The sequence below is a fragment of the Plecotus auritus genome (assembly GCF_963455305.1).
Source record: "Plecotus auritus genome assembly, chromosome: X".
Classification (NCBI taxonomy): Eukaryota; Metazoa; Chordata; class Mammalia; order Chiroptera; family Vespertilionidae; genus Plecotus; species Plecotus auritus.
In genome coordinates, this window is record NC_137784.1 from 136,755,979 (window position 1) to 136,775,301 (window position 19,323).

Below are 19,323 nucleotides of genomic sequence, written 5' to 3' on the forward strand. Positions count from 1 at the left end.
CAGCGGCAGAGCAATCGGGCGGTGACCGGCAGGATGACCCCCACTAGCACCCACCATGGCTTTCCTGGGGCCTGCAGGCTGGGGGAAGCTCTGCTGTTGAGCATCTGGCCCCGGTGGTCAGTGCATTTCATAGCCACCAGTAGTTCCACAGTTCCTTCTGCTGTTTGGTCGATTTGCATATTAGGCTGTTTTTATATAGGATAATGAACTCACAGATAGAGAAACTAAAACAACAATCCAATTTACCATTGCAACAACAAAAAATTAAAATACCTAGGAATAAATTTAAGCAAGGAGGTAAAGGACCTGTGCTCAGAAAATTACAGGACATTGAAAAAAGAGAGGAAGACATATATAAATGGAAGAATATAATGTGTTCATGGATTGGTTGAGTCAACATCATTAAAATGTCTATACTACAAAAAGCAACCTCGAGATTCAATGCAATCCCCATTAAAATACCAACGGCACAATTCAAAGGGCTAGAACAAACTCTCTAAAAATTCACCTGGAATAAAAAAAAAAAAAGACCCCGAATAGCTGCAGCAATCTTGAGAAAGAAGAACTAAGTTGGAGGGGTCATAATATCAGGTATCAAGCTATATTACAAAGCCATTGTTCTCAAAACTGCCTGGTACTGGCACAAGAACAGACATATAGACCAATGGAACTGAACAGAGAACACAGAAATAAACCCAAGCCATTATGCTCAATTAATATTTGACAAAGGAGGCAAGAGCATGCAATGGAGTCAAGACAGTCTCTTCAATAAATGATGTTGGGAAATTTGTACAGATACATGCAAAAAAATGAAACTAGACCACCAACTTACACCATACACAAAACTAAACTCAAAATGAATAAAGGATTAAATATCAGACAGGAAACCATAACAATCTGTGAAGAAGCTATAGGCAGCAAAATACCACACATTTTTCGTAGCAATATCTTTACCGATACAGCTCCTAGGGCAATGGAGACTAAGGAGAAAATAAACAAATGGGACTAAATCAAAACAAAAAGCTTCTGTACAGAAAAAGAAACTATGAAGTAAACAATAAGAAGTCCCATTTCATGGGAGAACATATTTATCAATGTTATCTCTGATAAGGGTTTAATTCCAAAATGTATATGGAACTCATACAAATTAACAAGAGGAAAATAAGCAATCCAATAAACAAGTGTGCAAAGTACACTTTTGACACTTTTCGAAAGTGGACAAACAGAAGGCCAAAAGACATATGAAAACATGCTCAAAGTCAACAAACTACAAGTGATGGCGAGGATTTGGAGGAAAAGGAAACCGCTTACACTGATGTTGGGAATGCAGATTGGTGCACCTACTCTGGAAAACAATATGGCATTTTCTCAAAAAATAAAAAATGGAAATTCCATTTGACCCAGTTATCCCACTTCTAGGAATATATACCAAGAAAACAGAAATACCAATCTGAAAGGATGCATGCACCCCTATGTTCATAGCAGCACAATTTACAATAGCTAAGATTTGGAATCAGCCTACGTGCCCATCAGCAGTTGAGAGGATTAAAAAAGAGTGGTACCTCTACACAATGGAATACTATGCTGCTCTAAAAAAGAAGGAATTCTTACCATTTGAAATAGCATGGATGGAACTGGAGAGCATTATGCTAAGCAAAATAAGCCAGTCAGAGAAAGATTAAGTATCACATGATCTCACTCATTTGGGGAATATTATGAGCAACATAAACTGATGAACACAAATAGAACCAAAGTCAAAGTAGCACTGAACAGACTGTCCAACCTTTGAGGGAAGGCGGGGGGTCATGGGGCAGGAGATGAAACAAAGGACTTGTGTGCATGCATATGAGCATACTGTAGGGGGTGCGGGCTTGTGCTGGGGGTGAGGGTGGCCGAGGAGAAGTCAATGGGGAAAAAAGGAGACTTCTGTAATACTGTAAACAATAAAGAATTTTTAAAAAAGGTGAAGGATTTAAGAAGTACAAATTTATATTTACAAAATAGTCTTAGTGTTGTAAAGTACAACATAGGAAATTCAGCCAATACCATTGTGATAACTACGTATGGTGACAGTTTGGTTCTGGAAATATTGGTGGGAACACTTTGTAAAGTACCATACGATTGTGCCACTTCCATGATGTAAACCTGAAGTCAATATGAAATAATATTGAATTGTATATTGAAATATAAAATTTTCTGAAGGAGTGTGTACATATGTGGACTTAGGACAAATCTTAATAATGATACCCATCCCCTATTGGAAAAACCTGAAACTTATGTTAAAATAATTAGCTATGTGTAGGTGCAAAGGCCCTATATGTAACTTCCTTTTTTAAAAAAAATAATTCTTTATTGTTGAAAGTATTACATATGTCCCCACTTTTCCCCCCATTTATCCCCTCCAGCCCGCTCCCAAGCTGGACCCCCTGTCCCAGGCCTGCAGCACCCTTTTGTCTGTTTTCATGAGTTACACGTATATGCATATGAGGTCTTCGATTGATTACCTCCCACCCAACCCATCCTTTCCCACCTTCCTTCTGAGAATCTGCACTCTGTTCCATGCTTCCATGTTTCTGGACCCACTCTGTTCATCAGTTTATTTTGTTTCTTAGATTCCACATATTAGTGCGATCATATGATATTTGTCTTTCTCTGACTTATTTCACTTAGCATGATACTCTCCAGGTCTCTCCATGCTATCTCAAAGGGTAAAAGAGTCTTCTTTTTTACTGCTGTGTAGTATTCCATGGTATAAATGTACCACAGATATTTTATCCACTCATCTACTGATGGGCACCTGGGCTATTTCCAGATCTTAGCTATTGTGAATTGTGCTGCTATGAGCATAGTGGTGTATACCTTCTTTCAGATTGGTGGTTTGGGTTTCTTAGGATACATTCCTCAAGTGGCATCACTGGGACAAATGGCATTTCCATATTTAATTTTTTGAGGAAACTCCATCCTGTTTTCCATAATGGCTGCACAAGTCTGCATTCCCATCAGCAGTGTAGTAGGGTTCCCTTTTCTGCACATCCTCGACAGCACTCCTATATATAACTTTCCATAAAGGAGTGTCATTCAGTAGAAAGTAGCAACAGTAACATCAAATTATGTGTATGTGTGTGTGTGTGTGTGTGTGTGTGTGTGTGTGTGTATAAAAGGCTAATATGCAAAGTGTCCCCTTGGGAGTTTGATCAGGAGACCAGGAGTTCAATCGCTTGCTATGACATGCACTGACCACCAGAGGATGGTGCGCAATGAAGGCAGGCCCTGGCCAGCAAGTGGAAGGCCACAATCGGCCATAATAGCCAGCCAGGCCTAGGGACCCTACCCGTGCACAACTTTAGTGCACCAAGCCTCTAGTTATGGATAAACAGCAACATTTCTGTCTTAAAGTGAGAATGAAGGAAGTAGGATGGAAATAAATTGCTGGACTTTATTGTCAGGTTTATCACGGAAACCCCTTAAAGTTGAATAGCTAAAATAATCCATAGCCTGAATTATGTAAACAAGTCATTACCAGTGTTTGATGACAAGGATATATAGTCAAAAGGAATAATTTCAGTTTCATAGTAATTTTAAGATAATTCTCATTTGCCTAATCTTAAGAGAACCACTTTTCTAAAGTTTTTGTTAATATATTTATATTGATTACAAAGTGGAAGGGAGAGGGAGAAAGAGATATAACCTTCAATCATGAGAGAGAATAATTGATCAGCTGCCTCCTGCATGCCCCCTACTGGGTATCAAGCCCACAACCCGGGCATGTGCCCTTGAGAAAAATCAAACCCACGACCCTTCCGTCAGCAGGCTCATGGTCTATCCTTGAGCCAAATTACCTAGGGCAGGAACCACTTTTTAAGGTTACTTAAAAACCATACACATATAATGACCTGCTTGCCAGTATTCAAAATAATTCAGCCTTTATTAAATATACCATATGGAAACATCACTCAAAGGAAAGCGTGGCCATCTTCCAGTGCGCTCCTTTCTGAGGTTTTAACCTGCTCCACTGAACTGCATCAATTCCTGGGGCAGTACTGAGATACCTTACAGTTCAGACACCCTTGAGTATTTAGCATTTTATACAATACCATCCACTATTTCAGACACCAACATAGGTGGTAGCAAGAACACACACCTTGGAAGAAAGTATAACTCATGTCTCAGTGAGTCAAATGCCGAGCCTCTGTTTTCTCACTTATAAAATGGGGCTACCATTTTATATAAATAGGCTTGGTTTCAGGTGTTCTATCATGGACTGACTTGGCTCTCTGTACCTGCTGATAAACATTGCTTATTCTTGGGAGACAATGACTGAGAAGACACACAACGTTCTATGAAGAACCAATTAAAATAGAAAATCAATACACATTTTTATAGTCAAAACTATATAGTTATCTCTTGTTTAGAAAGGATTGTGCTTTCAAGAACACAACATAAATCCTGAGGATGAAAACTCATAGTGAAAGAGGGTGCACAGCTGTAAATGATATAATCTTAATATTTTCAGCCAATTTCCAGGAAATTTTTGCATTGCATTTTAAAATTAAACAGGACACCTGGTGCACCAAATTTGTGAATGGGAGGGGTCCGTAGACCTGGCCGGCAATCAGGGCCAATCAGTTTCTCGCCTTCCTGCCTCTTCCTCCCCCCACTGCCTGCATGCTGCCACCATGTGGTTTCCCCCTCCTCCTTCCCTCGCCATCTGTGTCTGCCGCAACCCATCCCCGGTTCCCATTCCCAACCCAGAGCTTGGCTCTGATTGGGTGATCCGGACCTGCCAGCCGGGGGTAGGGACCAGGAAGGTGGCCAGTAGGCCCCAAGGGCAATCTGGGCTTGGGGCTGGGGGAAGCTCCTGTGTTGAGTGTCTAACCCTTGGTGGTCAGTTTGCGTCATACTGACCAGTTGTTCTGGTCATTCCATTGTAAAGGTCACTTATGTTTTATATATATATAGATGTATTTGAACTGACTTCAAAGTGGAAACGATAGACATAGAAACAATAATGAAGGAGAATCATTGATCCGCTACTTCCTGAATGCCCCACACTGAGGATGGAGCCTGCAAACTGGGCATATACCCTGACCGGGAATTCAACCACGACCTCCTGGTTCAGGGGTCGGCAAACTTATTAGTCAACAGAGCCAAATATCAACAGTACAATGATTGAAATTTCTTTTGAGCCAAATTTTTTAAACTTAAAATTCTTCTTATGCCACTTCTTCAAAATAGTCTTGCCCAGGCCGTGGGATTTTGTGGAAGAGCCACACTCAAGGACCCAAAGAGCCGCATGTGGCTCGCGAGCCACAGTTTGCTGACACGGTACTGGTTCATAGGTTAGTTCTCAGTCACTGAACACACAAGCGGGCTGTGTAGCGTTTTTATACGTACTTTCCAAACGCTATGGTGTGCACAATACATGATGGACAGATAGACCCCCTGCCCTCCACAGGCAGTTTTCTTCCCTTCCCCTTCACCTTGAGCCTCAGGTGTTCCTGTATCTGCTTTCTCTTCATCAGGTGTAACATCCTGATTCTCAGTGGGTGGCTCCTCCTGTTGAGGTTTTTCATCACTGAGCTGCTGGTCCTAGGGGTGTGTGTGTGTGTAAATGAAAGGTTTTGTTGTTAATACATGACAATCATAAAAATATGCATAATATACCCACATATATAATCACGAATAAGAATAAAGGCATTGTAGACATGATATCTTTATTCTTAGTGATGTTTCTCTTCCCTCTGCCCGGTTCCTCGAGAGGAGCTGCCCACACGGATATCCAAAGCTGAAGCTCTTTTAAACTCTCCTGGGATGGATGTGGGCAGTCTGTGTTAATAAGCACGAGAAAGGAGCCATAGCGGGTATTTTCACTGGCACTTCCAGAGTGCAAACCTCCTGGATCAAGGTTTCCTTCCTAAGGAACCCTCCTGGGCCAATGTTACTCCCTTATCAGCTCGGAAACTTTTAACATTGTACCTAGAGGCATTCAACAAACTTACAGGAAAATACGTTTCTGGTAATAGACAGTTCAAATATCAAAGCACTCACAACCACGGGTCCAACTGGCTGGTCAGACTCTTCCTCTTCTACTAGTATTGTATTCCATCCGGCTCTTGATGTTACATGCGGACTCATATTGCACACTGGAAGTAACAATAACGAACAAAGGAAACAAACAAGCAATCAGCAGGGACCTGATTAGAGAAATTAATTAGAGGAAATATTTTAATATTGCTATTTGCACTTTATAATAGAAGTGTCACAGATAAAAGAAAATTAGTAAAATATGTATGAAAATCTTTCTCCTATCACAGTGGGGCATACCGCAGGACCCAGAGTCAAGTCCCGACCCACCCGTGCACTCCTCGAAATCGCAGGAGACCTATATCTGGCTGGTCCCACTCCCGTCAAGCCCCGCAGGGTGGGAGGGTGCAGCCTCAGGTCCCCAGGCCCTGCACTAGGGCAGGGGGCGTGGCCTCAGGTCCCCTTGCCCCAGAGCCAGGGTGGGGCACGTGACCTCAGGTCCGCTGGCACCAGGGTGCGAGGGAACAAGGGCACAAAAGCGCAAGGACATGATGACCATTTCCATATTAGCTTTTAATTATAAAGGATTGGGGTGACATTTGTTAATAAAATCAGACCGGTTTCATGTATACAATTCTATAATACATCATTTGCATGTTGTATTGTGTTCATCACCGAAAGTCCAGTCTCCTTCTGTCACCATTTATCACCCTTTTGCCCTGTTCTACCTCTCCCACCCCCTTTTCCCTCTTGCAATAACCATACAGCTGTCTGTGTCCTTGAGGATTTTTTTAAAAATATATTTTATTGATTTTTTACAGAAAGGAAGGGAGAGGGATAGAGAGCTAGAAACATCGATGAGAGAGAAACATCGATCAGCTGCCTCCTGCACACCTCCCACTGGGGATGTGCCCACAAACAAGGTACATGCCCTTGACCGGAATCGAACCCGGGACCCTTCAGTCCACAGGCCGACGCTCTATCCACTGAGCCAAACCGGTTTCGCCTTGAGGATTTTTTTTGTTTGTTTGTTTAAGCCCTTCACCTTTTTCACCCAGCCCAACACCCTCCCCTCTGACAGCTGTAAGTCTGTTTCTGTGTCTATGAGTGTGTTTCTATTTTGTTTGTTTGTTCCCTTTGTTCATTAGATTCCACATGTAAATGAAACCAAGTTCCTGGACAGGAAGAATTAACATCATTAAAATGTCCATACTACACAAAGCAATCTATAGATTCAACTTAATTCCTATCAGAACACCAATGGTGCATTTCTAGAACAAATATTTCAAAGAATTATATGGAACCACAACAGACTCTGAATAGCCTCAGCAATTTTAAGAAGTTGGAGGAATCATCCTGTCAGATATCATACTGCAAAGCCATAGCAATCAAAACAGCATGGTCTTACAGAAAACCAGATACATACAGGGTGTCCCCACAAATGTACAGCCACACTTTGAATAATTATAAAGGCAGTGTTTATTAAACTACATTTCATTTACGTTTAACAGGTATTAGCTGTGAAAGTGTGTATACCTTTTGGGATACCTTATGGATGAATGGAGAAAATTCAAGAGCTAAAAACTATTATTTTTAAAACTTACAGTTTAGTTTATGTTTGAAAACACGTTAAAAATAAGACCCAGGGTGAGTAGTGAAATTGCACAGGCTTTCCGGTTACACCAAAAAGATGGGCTTGCCAAGCCACTTAGGTCATGGCCATGCTGTTACCACCTCTAGCAGGTGAGAAAAGACGACGTGTGCTTTCACAACTGGCTTCCCCTTTACGAAGACATTTAGGAAAACACTGCTTGAAACCACACTTGAGTGACTCCCGCTTCTGCCCCGCCCCCAGTGATTAGGCCCATTGCCCCCTTAAGTAAGTCCAGCTGGCTCACACAGGAGGCTCCGGGCCCTCCATGCTGCCTGAGCTGTTTGGGCATTATCAGGACGCACAGGTGACTAGATGCGATACCGAGGGCTGTGCCTGTTTCCCCTCGGGACTCTGCTTGGTGCGCTACAGACATCGGGACACAGTTCCAGAGCCTCAGCGGTGCAGACCCTCAGCATTCCCGCTTCTAGGCCCTTCCTTTACCGCTCGCCCCCCACCCGGCCTCCCATCCCCCACCCCCAGCTCCTTTCCCAGGGCCCCAAGGAGGACTACGGATTCTGTGTTCTGTGGGTCAGTCCAGGTGCCTCCAGGACCCAGACACCTGCAATAATGTCCCCCAAACCCTTTATCTGACCCCTGCCCTCGTCGGCCCAGCACCCTCGTAGTCCAGGTCACTCCAGGAATTCAAGGGCCATGGCGGCCATGATACCCGAGAGGAGACAGGCGCTGACCTCGAGGACCTTCCTCCTAGGTGGCCACAGAACCCGCAGGTCCGCCCTCACCGAAGCCCTTGGGCCTTTTCCTCACACTCTCCCATAGTTAAAGTCCTGGAGGGCTGCTCTGTGGACCTACCAGTTGAATGTCAACCAGCCAGAATCAATCAAAATGGAAGGAACATGGTTGCCTGTTGCGCAGTTCTCCTCAGCGCACTCGGACAGCAAAGCGCATGCGCAACAACCAACTTGGTTGAAAGGCACATGCGCGGAAGTTCCCTTGTCTGGAAAGGAACAGTCTGAACTGTGCAGCTATGGGCATGCGCAGCAGTGGCCATGCTGTGAAATGCGCATGCGCAGGTATGAGCATTTGGGGGCCTGAGAAAGGAATTGAGGTTTTCCTGCTAAGGCCACAAAACACTGAAAACACTACTTCAGCCCTGGAAAAAAAACAAAAAAACAAAAAACGGGCTTGAAGTGTGGCTTTTCCTACCCCCAATCATTCTTATGCTTTCAAAAACTTTGTGGACATACACGCTAAGATTGACCTTCATGGAGAATGTGTCTCAAAAACATGTCCGTGACGAAAACATATTTTAATACCATGTTTACACGTATATTTTGACAAATCACTGCCTTCTAATTCTGGGATTTGTGTCATACATACAAGGAATTTGCTCACTTCCATAAATTAAATACATTGACCCCTGTTTTCTTAATTTTTTGCTTGTGTTACCGTGCATACATCTCCAGACGGTAAATGTTTCTCTGAATATACCTGTGGTCACTCGGTCAGTGTATGGTTTAGCAATACCCTTAGATAATGGTGCTAGGATTTAGGCTCAGTTCTCTGTAACTTGATGTGCAGCAGTATTGCATCCTGTACTCTACTTCCCAATCATCAGACCAACAACTTGCCAGGCAAAGATCACTTACAGCCTATCACTAGTCATCATGTACAACATCCGTTTTCCTGTATACAACACTTTTAGAAGTCTTTACATTGAGAAACAAGGATTTCTAACTTAGAACTTGAATCCCCAAATCAGCTTTGAATGGGATTCAATGACAAGTTTTGTGTACACTCTGTTCCAACTTAATTGTGAGGATTAAATTAGGTGATACATGTATGAAACTCAGCTCAGAGCAGTAGGAATGGATAGTATATATTCTATAAATATGACTGATTATTCCCATTATGAAAAATCTGAATAAATGGAGCTATTGGTATAAGTACATAACTGAGGATGTGGTCAGGTCATTCATGACCATGGAGGAGAGATGGAAATTATCTAGGCCATAGTGCCATGATTTTTACTTTACTGGGTCTGTAATTCGATATCAGCATAGAACCTAGACCAGGTAGCTTTCAGAATGATTGCATCATTAGAGAGCTATCTTGCAGGGAAGATGTGCATTCTACGAAGATGGATGTGATGGGCATCTGAACCATCCCCTTCTGTGTCTGCCCTGTAAGTAGGCTCTGATACTAAAAATCTGAGATGCTTCCCAGATAGAGCTGATCATGGGAAAGCCTATTGCTGCATTTCTCCTAGCCTTGTGGAGAACTGTGTTTCATGGAACAGAAGAAGAGTTTTTACATATCAATTCCTTTCATGAAGCTAGTGTACATCAAATAAATGATGGGCTAATGTCGCTCGTGTGTTCATTCATAAACAACCTAAACAAAGTATCAAGACAGAGATTACTCACAAGAATAAAATATCATGACAAGGCGCCCTTCCCTTGAAGCAATTCAAGATTTAACTAACCAAAGGAACTTATCTATGTAACTCACCATGTTAACAGATTAATGGAAGGAACAATCCTATGATCAGTTCAACAAATACACAAGTTTCTAATGGAGGTCAACATATATTCAAATTTAAAATTCTTAGCAGACTAGTATTGGGATGGAACCTCCTTTACTCCACAGTGAACATGGTGAAATGTTAAAAATTTCCCATTTCCTATCAGGAATAAGACAAGTTTGGCAAACTAATCCCAATTCTATTAACATTGTACTGCATGGCTCAATCTTTTGCTATAAAATGAGAGAAGGAAACAAAGGCATATTTAAAAAAAATTCTCACCTGAGGATATTCTTTCCATTGTTTTTTAGAGAGAGTGGAAGGGGAATAAGGGAGGAGGGAGGAAAAGAGGGAGGGAGGGAGATAGAGAGAGATGGAGAGAGGTAGAAAAATAGCCATGTGAGATACACACATTGATTGACTACATTCCACATATGACCAGAGTAGGGCAGGGGATAGAACTTGCAATCTGGTAAGTACTCTTGACAGGGAATTGATTCCAAGACCCATAAGTCTGAGGGCTGACACAGTCTAACCAATGATCAAAACCGGCCAACATAGCATAATTGCTTAAACCACAGAAAAACATTTGTTAACATTCAGAAATGATTGGATTGTGCATAGTGAAACTTAGAATCTATCTAGAAATAACCATTTGGAAATAATAATCCTATATAATAAAAGGCTAATATGCAAATCAACCAAACGGCAGAATGACCAAACACTATGATGCACACTGACCACCAGGGGGAAGACACTCAACGTAGTGCCACTCAGCCAGAAGCCGTACTCACAGCCGGCGAGTGCAGCAGTGGTGGCGGGAGCATCTCCCACCTCCATGGTAGCGATAAGGATGTCCAACTGCCATCTCAGTTGGACATCCTCCAAGGGCTAACCGACTGCAAGAGGGCGCAGGCCAGGCTGAGGGACCCACACCTGAGTTCATAAGTTCCGTGCACCGGGCCTCTAGACATATATAACAAGGTTGCTGTAGAAAATAACAATGCATAAATATATCTGCATAAGAAAGCTCAATTGTAGTATACAACATCAGAAAATGATATAATTTTCAATAGTACCAAGTTTTTCAGAATACACTGCACAAAGTATTTGCAAGATTCCTAGGATAATGCTGCAAAACTTTATTGAGAGAACTTTAACAGTGGAGTATCCAACATAAGATTAATCTGTGTTTCTTCAGATCAGCTTCCTTTAAACGGGTGGTTTCCCTTCTCCTGCAAGGAAACAGAACTGGTGGGAACATTCCTTAGTCTCATTAGATTTAGATGACATTAAAGGTACACAAAGGACAAAGTTTAGGTTTTATAAGACAAAATTTCATGCATACATTTTACCAATATTGATTAAACACACCACTCTTTCTCATGGTACTCAGAAACAAAAAGACTGTTCCAGTTCAAGCACAGGAAATGAATTGAACCTATTAAAGGGGTAGTTTTAAATAATAAGCAAAAAGTGTGTAAACTTTTTAAAAAATCTGAACACGATCCAACAGAAAACCCCTAAGAAACAAAAGAAATTTACAAGAAATGCTTCGATTTGAAATACTATGCTGAATATAAGATAGCGAAAACAGAATTGTCACATTTGATCCTGCCTATGTATGTGAAGTAAACAGAAAGGCCCGTACTGCCTTTGTTTCCTCCTGAAGGTGCAGAAAAGCAAAAATGTTTCTTGGGCTCCTTTAGCCCTTTTATGCAATTGTTTAAATAGGGTAACCACGTATCCCCAATTCCATCTGTAGTCCTAGTGTAATTTTAAGTAATGCCATTCTCACACTGTATGAGTTTCAATTTGTGTAATCACTTTTACAATCACACGAATTTTAAGTCCGTAACATCATTTTTTATACCAAAATGTGAAGCTTATTTATAGAATGCCTTACAGTAAGACAGAAAAGCAACCATAAGGAAAACACACACACACACACACACACACACACACACACACACACACACACAGACACACACGCGCGTAAAGAATGAATGAATGGAGGGAGGAGGAAGCAGAGGGGAAGGGAGAATGAGAGAATGAGAAAGATACCTAGACAAGTAAAAAAACTTTGTTTTCTAACATTCATTGCTTTCTAAATACTTTATAGAGGAATAGTTAAAAAAACTATTGTATATATTGAAAGAGTAAAATATGGTGATTTGCTATATGTATGCATTGTGGTATGATTATTAAGGTAAATGCATGTCATTAACTCATCCCTCAACTTGCCTAGTTAAGTTTTATTTTTTGTGCTGAGAATGCTTCAGATATGTTCTCATCAACTTTAATGTATATATTACCATGTCATTAATTAAAAGTAAGAGCTTATGAGGGACAATCTGAACTAATTTCTGAAATATTCCCATGGTATTTTCTATTTTTAGATATTCAGGTGCTAGTGCATTATATAAGATAAAATACGTTTTCCTGGTCTATGAACCATTCCATCCATATTTTGAAAATAGTAATTTAGAGTTCAAGAATAACTTTACTTTCAATTATATAAAACACTCAATATCTGTTGGTTTGCTGTTCATGTTCCTTATTGGGTACACTTAGGCTTCTTTCATTTTCCTCAAGATTATGTAACTAATGGAATCTCTTCTTAATTATCTTTCCTAAGAGCCATCTTTATTTATTAATTAATTGTATTAGTTTTCATTTTCCTTAAGGTTTATACTCATATTACTTACCATATCTTTTCTCTTTAGTTTAATTTCTCTGTTACTTTCTCCTTATGTTTATTTTTGGATGGTCATGTAATTTATTATCTGTTTAGTAAAGCTTGTCTTTAAACTCCATGATATTTCCCTGGTCCCATTTCAGCCACATTTAATAGGCTCCTGGAAGTAATCTAAAAACTCTCTCTTATTGCAAATAGTCTAATTAAATGGTTCAGCTATATAGAGTAAATAGTTCAGAAGACTAACTCAGGGTAATTTCCTTCCCTGAAAATCAAGTGCTTCCTTTAAATTTAGAAGTTCTTGTAATTATTAGTGGTCACCCTGGAAAATGCATGAATTACATTCTTAATAAATAACATATCAGTTTCTGGCATGTAAATGTGCTCTAGATTTAGTAACATCTCCCCCTGTACTTCAAGCCCATCTGTGTCCTCACACTCATTCTTTGGCTGAGTCATTTCCTGGAGATCAGCTTCCAGGAGAGGCCCTTAAAAAATTTACCAATTTGAGTGCTAAATATGCCATATCTGAAATGATCACAAAACGTTATCAAATAGAACCCATATTTCTATAAGGAACACGAACCCATTAAATTTGACAGTGGTGATAGTGAGCATGCTTAGCATAGGTGTCTTACTCATCCCTGTCTTGAGCATCAGTGATCGCCTGCACCCTCTCTACCTGATCAGAGAAACTAAAAACTGGACTATTTCTTGGTACTTCATAATTCAATCACTTGATGCTTCATTGGGGAAAGGACTAAAATGCAATTGTTTATTAGCACCAGAAAAATTCAAAATTTGACCGAATCTAAGAATAGGTATCCATGTCTACACACAGTAAAAGAAACATCAGTGGAGTGATTACTCATTATTTTTGTAGTTATGCGATTTCAGGTCAGGTGTTTAAATGTGACTCAAGAAGATAATTTATGACAAGTAAGTCATAAAATTAAAGTATCTTTGTATTCTTTCCAAAAAAACTAGAGCAGTGGTCGGCAAACCGCGGCTCACGAGCCACATGAGGCTCTTTGGCCTCTTGAGTGTGGCTCTTCCACAAAATACCACGGCCTGAGCGAGTCTATTTTGAAGAAGTGGCTTAGAAGTAGTTTAAGTTTAAAAAAGTTGGCTCTCAAAAGAAATTTCAATCGTTGTACTGTTGATATTTGGCTCTGTTGACTAATGACTTTGCCGACCACTGAACTAGAGAATCCAAGGATCATCATTGAAAATTAATATATTTTATTTGAATTCACTATGAAAGAGCATATATCGGTTTTGAAATTAAGAACTCTCCTATAATTTTACAAATTATATTAAAGCTGGTAGTACAATCTACTTCAGTGTCTCAGTATATTTCATACAGCTGATATTTATTTTAAATGCATTATCTGCAGAAATCATAAGAGAATCCTAGATTTATTAGCTGTTGTTTCAAGTACTTGTACTCAGAAGAAAGAAAATATTTTCATATTTTATAATTCAATTTGGCTTTGAACCAGTGTGTTTCTCTAACTGATTATAAGTCAGGCAGTCATTTATTTGGGGATCGGAGCTTATGTTCAAAGTATCATTATATGTGAGTCTACTCATGTAATAATATGTTTGTTATTTCTGGTTATTGAAGGTATAATATTGTGGAAATCAGAAAACACATAAGTTGCATTCTTAATTAGTAATATACCTGATTCCAGCATTTCAATCGGCTCTGGATTTGCACAAGCATGCCCGTTGACTTCAGGATTATCTCCACTTTCGCCCCTAGTCACTGGTTGCACCAGTTCTTGGGTATCAGCTTCCAGGTCAGTCCCTTAAAAAGAAAGTCAACAATTTCAGCAGTAAACATCACATATAAATTAGGAAATGGTAATATTCATTACTTCAGTTACATGAAAAAAAAAAAGCCTGTAATCTAGTGTATCGGGGGTGGCTGTGCCATAGAGGCGTGCGATCTTGAAGGGGAGAATTGCTGTGTGTGGGAGCCCAGCCTCACCTCCACCCAGGGTGCCCTCGTACACCCTATGGGACCTATTAGCCACTCTGGCCAGGGACCTGCTGCCTTAGCTGCAGACCAGCGAACACAGAGACGCCAGCCTCCCCGGCCACAGGCTCCTGTGAGTTCCAGAGGGTGCTACCCTCCCATTGGCCAGAAATTTTGGCCCCAGAGCGTGGCGACTGCACGCAAACAGCCAAGCCTTGTGCAGCGACCCTGGGTGCTGTGATTGTGCGAACAGCCAAGCCTTACGCAGCAACACCAGGTGCCCGGTCTTCGCACAAACAGCAAACCCTTATGGAGTAACTCCGGGAGCCAAGGTCTACACAGTAACCTCAGGCACCACGACCGTGCTAGCCACCACCAAGCCCAAGGAGCAACGCCAGGTGCCACAACTGAGCATGAGCAGCCAAGCCCTGTGCAACAACACTGAGTGCCTCATGCAGTATCCCCAGGTACCACGACCATGCGAATCACCACCAAGACTGACGCATTGACCCTGAGCCTGGTGACCGTAAGCCCCCCCACCAAGCCTGCTGCTGCAGTCACAGGCCCAGTGTGACTCAATGCATAGATCCTTAGGTGAGAGCAAAAATGGGGAGAAGAAAAAATAACCCCCAAAGGAAAGAAAAGGAGGAATGGCCAAAAAAGGAATTAAATGAAATAGAGGCATGCAATTTGTCAGAAGAAGAATGCAGAATATGGGTCATTCAGTTCATAAACAGGATGGATGAGAAAACCAGCAACTTATCTAAGAATCGAGAGGAAATAAAGAGTAATACTGATACAATTACAAAACACTATGGAAGAATTCAAAGCAGACTATAAGAAGCGGAGGACAAAATTAGTGAATTAGAAGATAGGGCAGGAAAACACATCCAATCTGAACTGCAACTGGAGAAAAAAATTAAAAGGCAGGAGAATCGCCTAAGGGAGCTTTGGGACAACATGAAACGAAGCAACATATTTATAATGGGGGTGCCAGAACGACAAGAAGAGCAAGGGTTAGAAAACCTACTTGAAGAAATAATGTCAGAAAATGTCCCTGATTTGGGTGAAGAAGAAAGTCACAAAAGCACAGAGAGTCGCAATCAAGATAAACCCCAAAATACCCACACCAAGACATATTGTAATTATGATGGCAAACATTAATCACAAAGAGAGAATCTTAAAGGCTGAAAGAGAAAGAGAGTTACTTTCAAGGGATCTCCCATTAGATTATCACATGATTTCTCAACAGAACCACATCAAGCTAGAAAGGAATGGAAGAAGTACACTACGTGATGCAGGGCAGGGGACTGGGTCCAAGATTACTGTATCCAGCAAGGCTATCATTCAAAATTGAAGGGGAAATCAGGAGCTTCACAGACAAAGAAAAAAAAGCCTAAGGGAGTTTATCATTACAAAGCCAGCAATGCAAGAAATGCTAAAGAGACTGTGGTAAAAAGAAGAAATAAAAAGGGAAGAAGGGACACAGGCACAAAAAATAAAAATGGCTACAAACGAGTACCTATCAATAATAACCTTGAATATAAATGGACTGAATGCTCCAGTCAAAAGACACTGAGTGGCTGAGAGGATAAGAAAACATGACCCATATATATGCTGTCTGCAGGAGACCCACCTCAGATCAAGGGACACACATAGACTGACAGTGAAGGGATGGAAAAATATCTTTCAGGCAAATGGAAATGAAAAAAAAAAGCTGGGGTAGCAATACTTATATTGGACAAAATAGACATCAAAGTGAAGGCCATAACAAGACATAAGGAAGGCCACTTCATAATACTAAAGGATCAATACAAAAGAATATATAACTCTAGTAAACACATACACACCCAATACATGTGCACCCAAATACAAAAAAAAAAGAAAGAACACTTCTGGAAGATATCAAGGGAGAGATTGACAACAATACATTCATAGTAGGGAACTTTAATACCCCACAGATCCCACTGGTTAAAAGTTCTGGCAAAAAATCAGAAAAAAAGAGCCATTCAAAATGACTCACTAGATCAGATGGACTTAACTGACATCTTTAGAATATTTTAGCCCAAAGCTATGGAATATACATTCTTCTCAAGTGTACATGGGACATTTTCAAAGATAGACCACATATTGGGTCACAAGAAAAGTCTCTCCAAATTCAAGAAGACTGAAATCATATCAAGCATCTTCTCAGATCAGAATGACATAATATTAAAAATAAACTAAAATAATAGTAATAAAAAAATTCAAACATTTGGAGGATGAATAACATGCTATTAAACAATGATTGGGTTATCAAGGAGCTCAAAGAAGAAATTAAAAACATCCTGAAAACAAATGACAATGAAAACAAAGAATCAAAAATCTATGGGACACAGTGAAAGCAGTCCTGAGAGGGAAGTTCATAGCTCTACAGGCCTACCTCAAAGAACAACAAAAAATGGTATTAAATGACCTAAACCTACAACGTAAGGAATTAGAGAGAGAGCAACAGGAGAAGCCCAGAGTAAGCAAAAGGAAAGAAATAATAAAGATTAGGGCAGCAATAAATAACATAGAGAAAAAAAATACGAAAGATCAATGAAACCAAGAGCTGGTTTGCTGAAAGGATAAACAAGATTGATGAACCTCTAGCCAGGCTCAACAAGGAACAAAGAGAGAGGACCCAAATAAACAAAATCAGATATGAAGGAGTTGAAGTAACAACTGACCCCACAGACATACCAAGGTGTGTAAAAAATGTTATGAACAACTCTACTCCAACAAACTAGACAACCTTTATGAAATGGACATATTCCTAGAAAAATACAAGCTTCCTAAACTCAATGAGGAAGATTAAAAAATATGCATAGGCCTATAACTACTGATGAAATTGAAACAGTAAAAAACAAACAAACAAACAACAACAAAAAAAACTTCCAGCAAACAAAAGTCCTGGGTCAGATGGCTTCACAGGGTAGTTTTACAACATTCAAAGAAGAACTAAAACCTATCATTCAGACTATTCCAATAAATTCAAGAGGAAGGCACACTTCCAAGCTCTTCCTTTGAAGTCAGTATTACCCCAATCCCAAAATCAGATAAAGACACTACATGAAAGAAAATGACAGGCCAATATACGTGATGAACATAGATGCTAAAATCCTCAATAAAATTCCAGCAAATCAGATACAGCATTACATTAGGAAGATCATACACCATGACCAAGTGGGATTTATTCCAGGGATGCAAGGTTGGTACAATATCAATAAACGTGGTATGTCACATACACAAATTGAGAGACAAAAACCACAGTCATATCAATTGATGCAGAAAAAGCATTTGACAAAATCCAACACCCTTTCCTGATAAAAACTCTCAGCAAAGTGGGAACAGAGGGATCACACCTCAACATAATAAAAGCCTTATATGACAAATCTAAAGCCAACATCATACTCATTGGGCAAAAACTAAAACCATGTCCCCTAAGAAGAGGAAAAAGACAGGGATGCTCACATTCACCACTCCTGTTTGACATAGTACTGGAAGTGCTACTCACAGTGATCACACAGGAAGAAGAAATAAAAGGCATCCAAATTAGAACAGAAGAAGTAAAACTGTCCTTATTCGTAGATGACATGATATTGTACATAGAAAACCCTAAAGACTCCATCAAAAACTACTACAATTAATACATGAATTTGGCAATGTAGCAGGATACAAAATTAACACCCAGAAAACTTTGCTTTTCTTATACACCAACTAGAGGCCCGGTGCACAAAATTACTGCACGGGTAGGGTCCCTAGGCCTGGCCGGTGATCAGGGCCGATCTCTGGTATGACTGGCAGGGCATTCGGGGGACCCCCACTGACACCTGCCTTGGGGGCGGCCGTCGGGGCATTTGGGGGTCAGCGCCGGCCCACTCACCGGACAGCACTGCTCCGTGATTGCCCCGCAGGGGGTGGTGACCAGCGGAGGTAGAGCAATCAGGCAGTGACCGGCAGGGTGATCGGGGGGGCCTCCCCACTAGAACCCACCTTGGCTGGCCTGGGGACTGCAGGTTGGGGGGAGCTCTGGTGTTGAGCATCTTCCCCCTGGTGGTCAGTGCATTTCATAGCCACCAGTAGTTCCACAGTTCCTTCTGCTGTTTGGTCGATTTGCATATTAGGCTGCTATTATATAGGATAATGAACTCACAGATAGAGAAACTAAAACAACAATCCAATTTACCATTGTAACAACAAAAAATTAAGATACCTAGGAATAAATTTAACCAAGGAGGTAAAGGACCTGTGCTCAGAAAATTACAGGACATTGAAAAAAGAGAGGAAGACATATATAAATGGAAGAATATAATGTGTTCATGGATTGGTTGAGTCAACATCATTAAAATGTCTATACTACCAAAAGCAACCTAGAGATTCAATGCAATCCCCATTAAAATACCAACGGCACAATTCAAAGGGCTAGAACAAACTCTCCAAAAATTCACCTGGAATAAAAA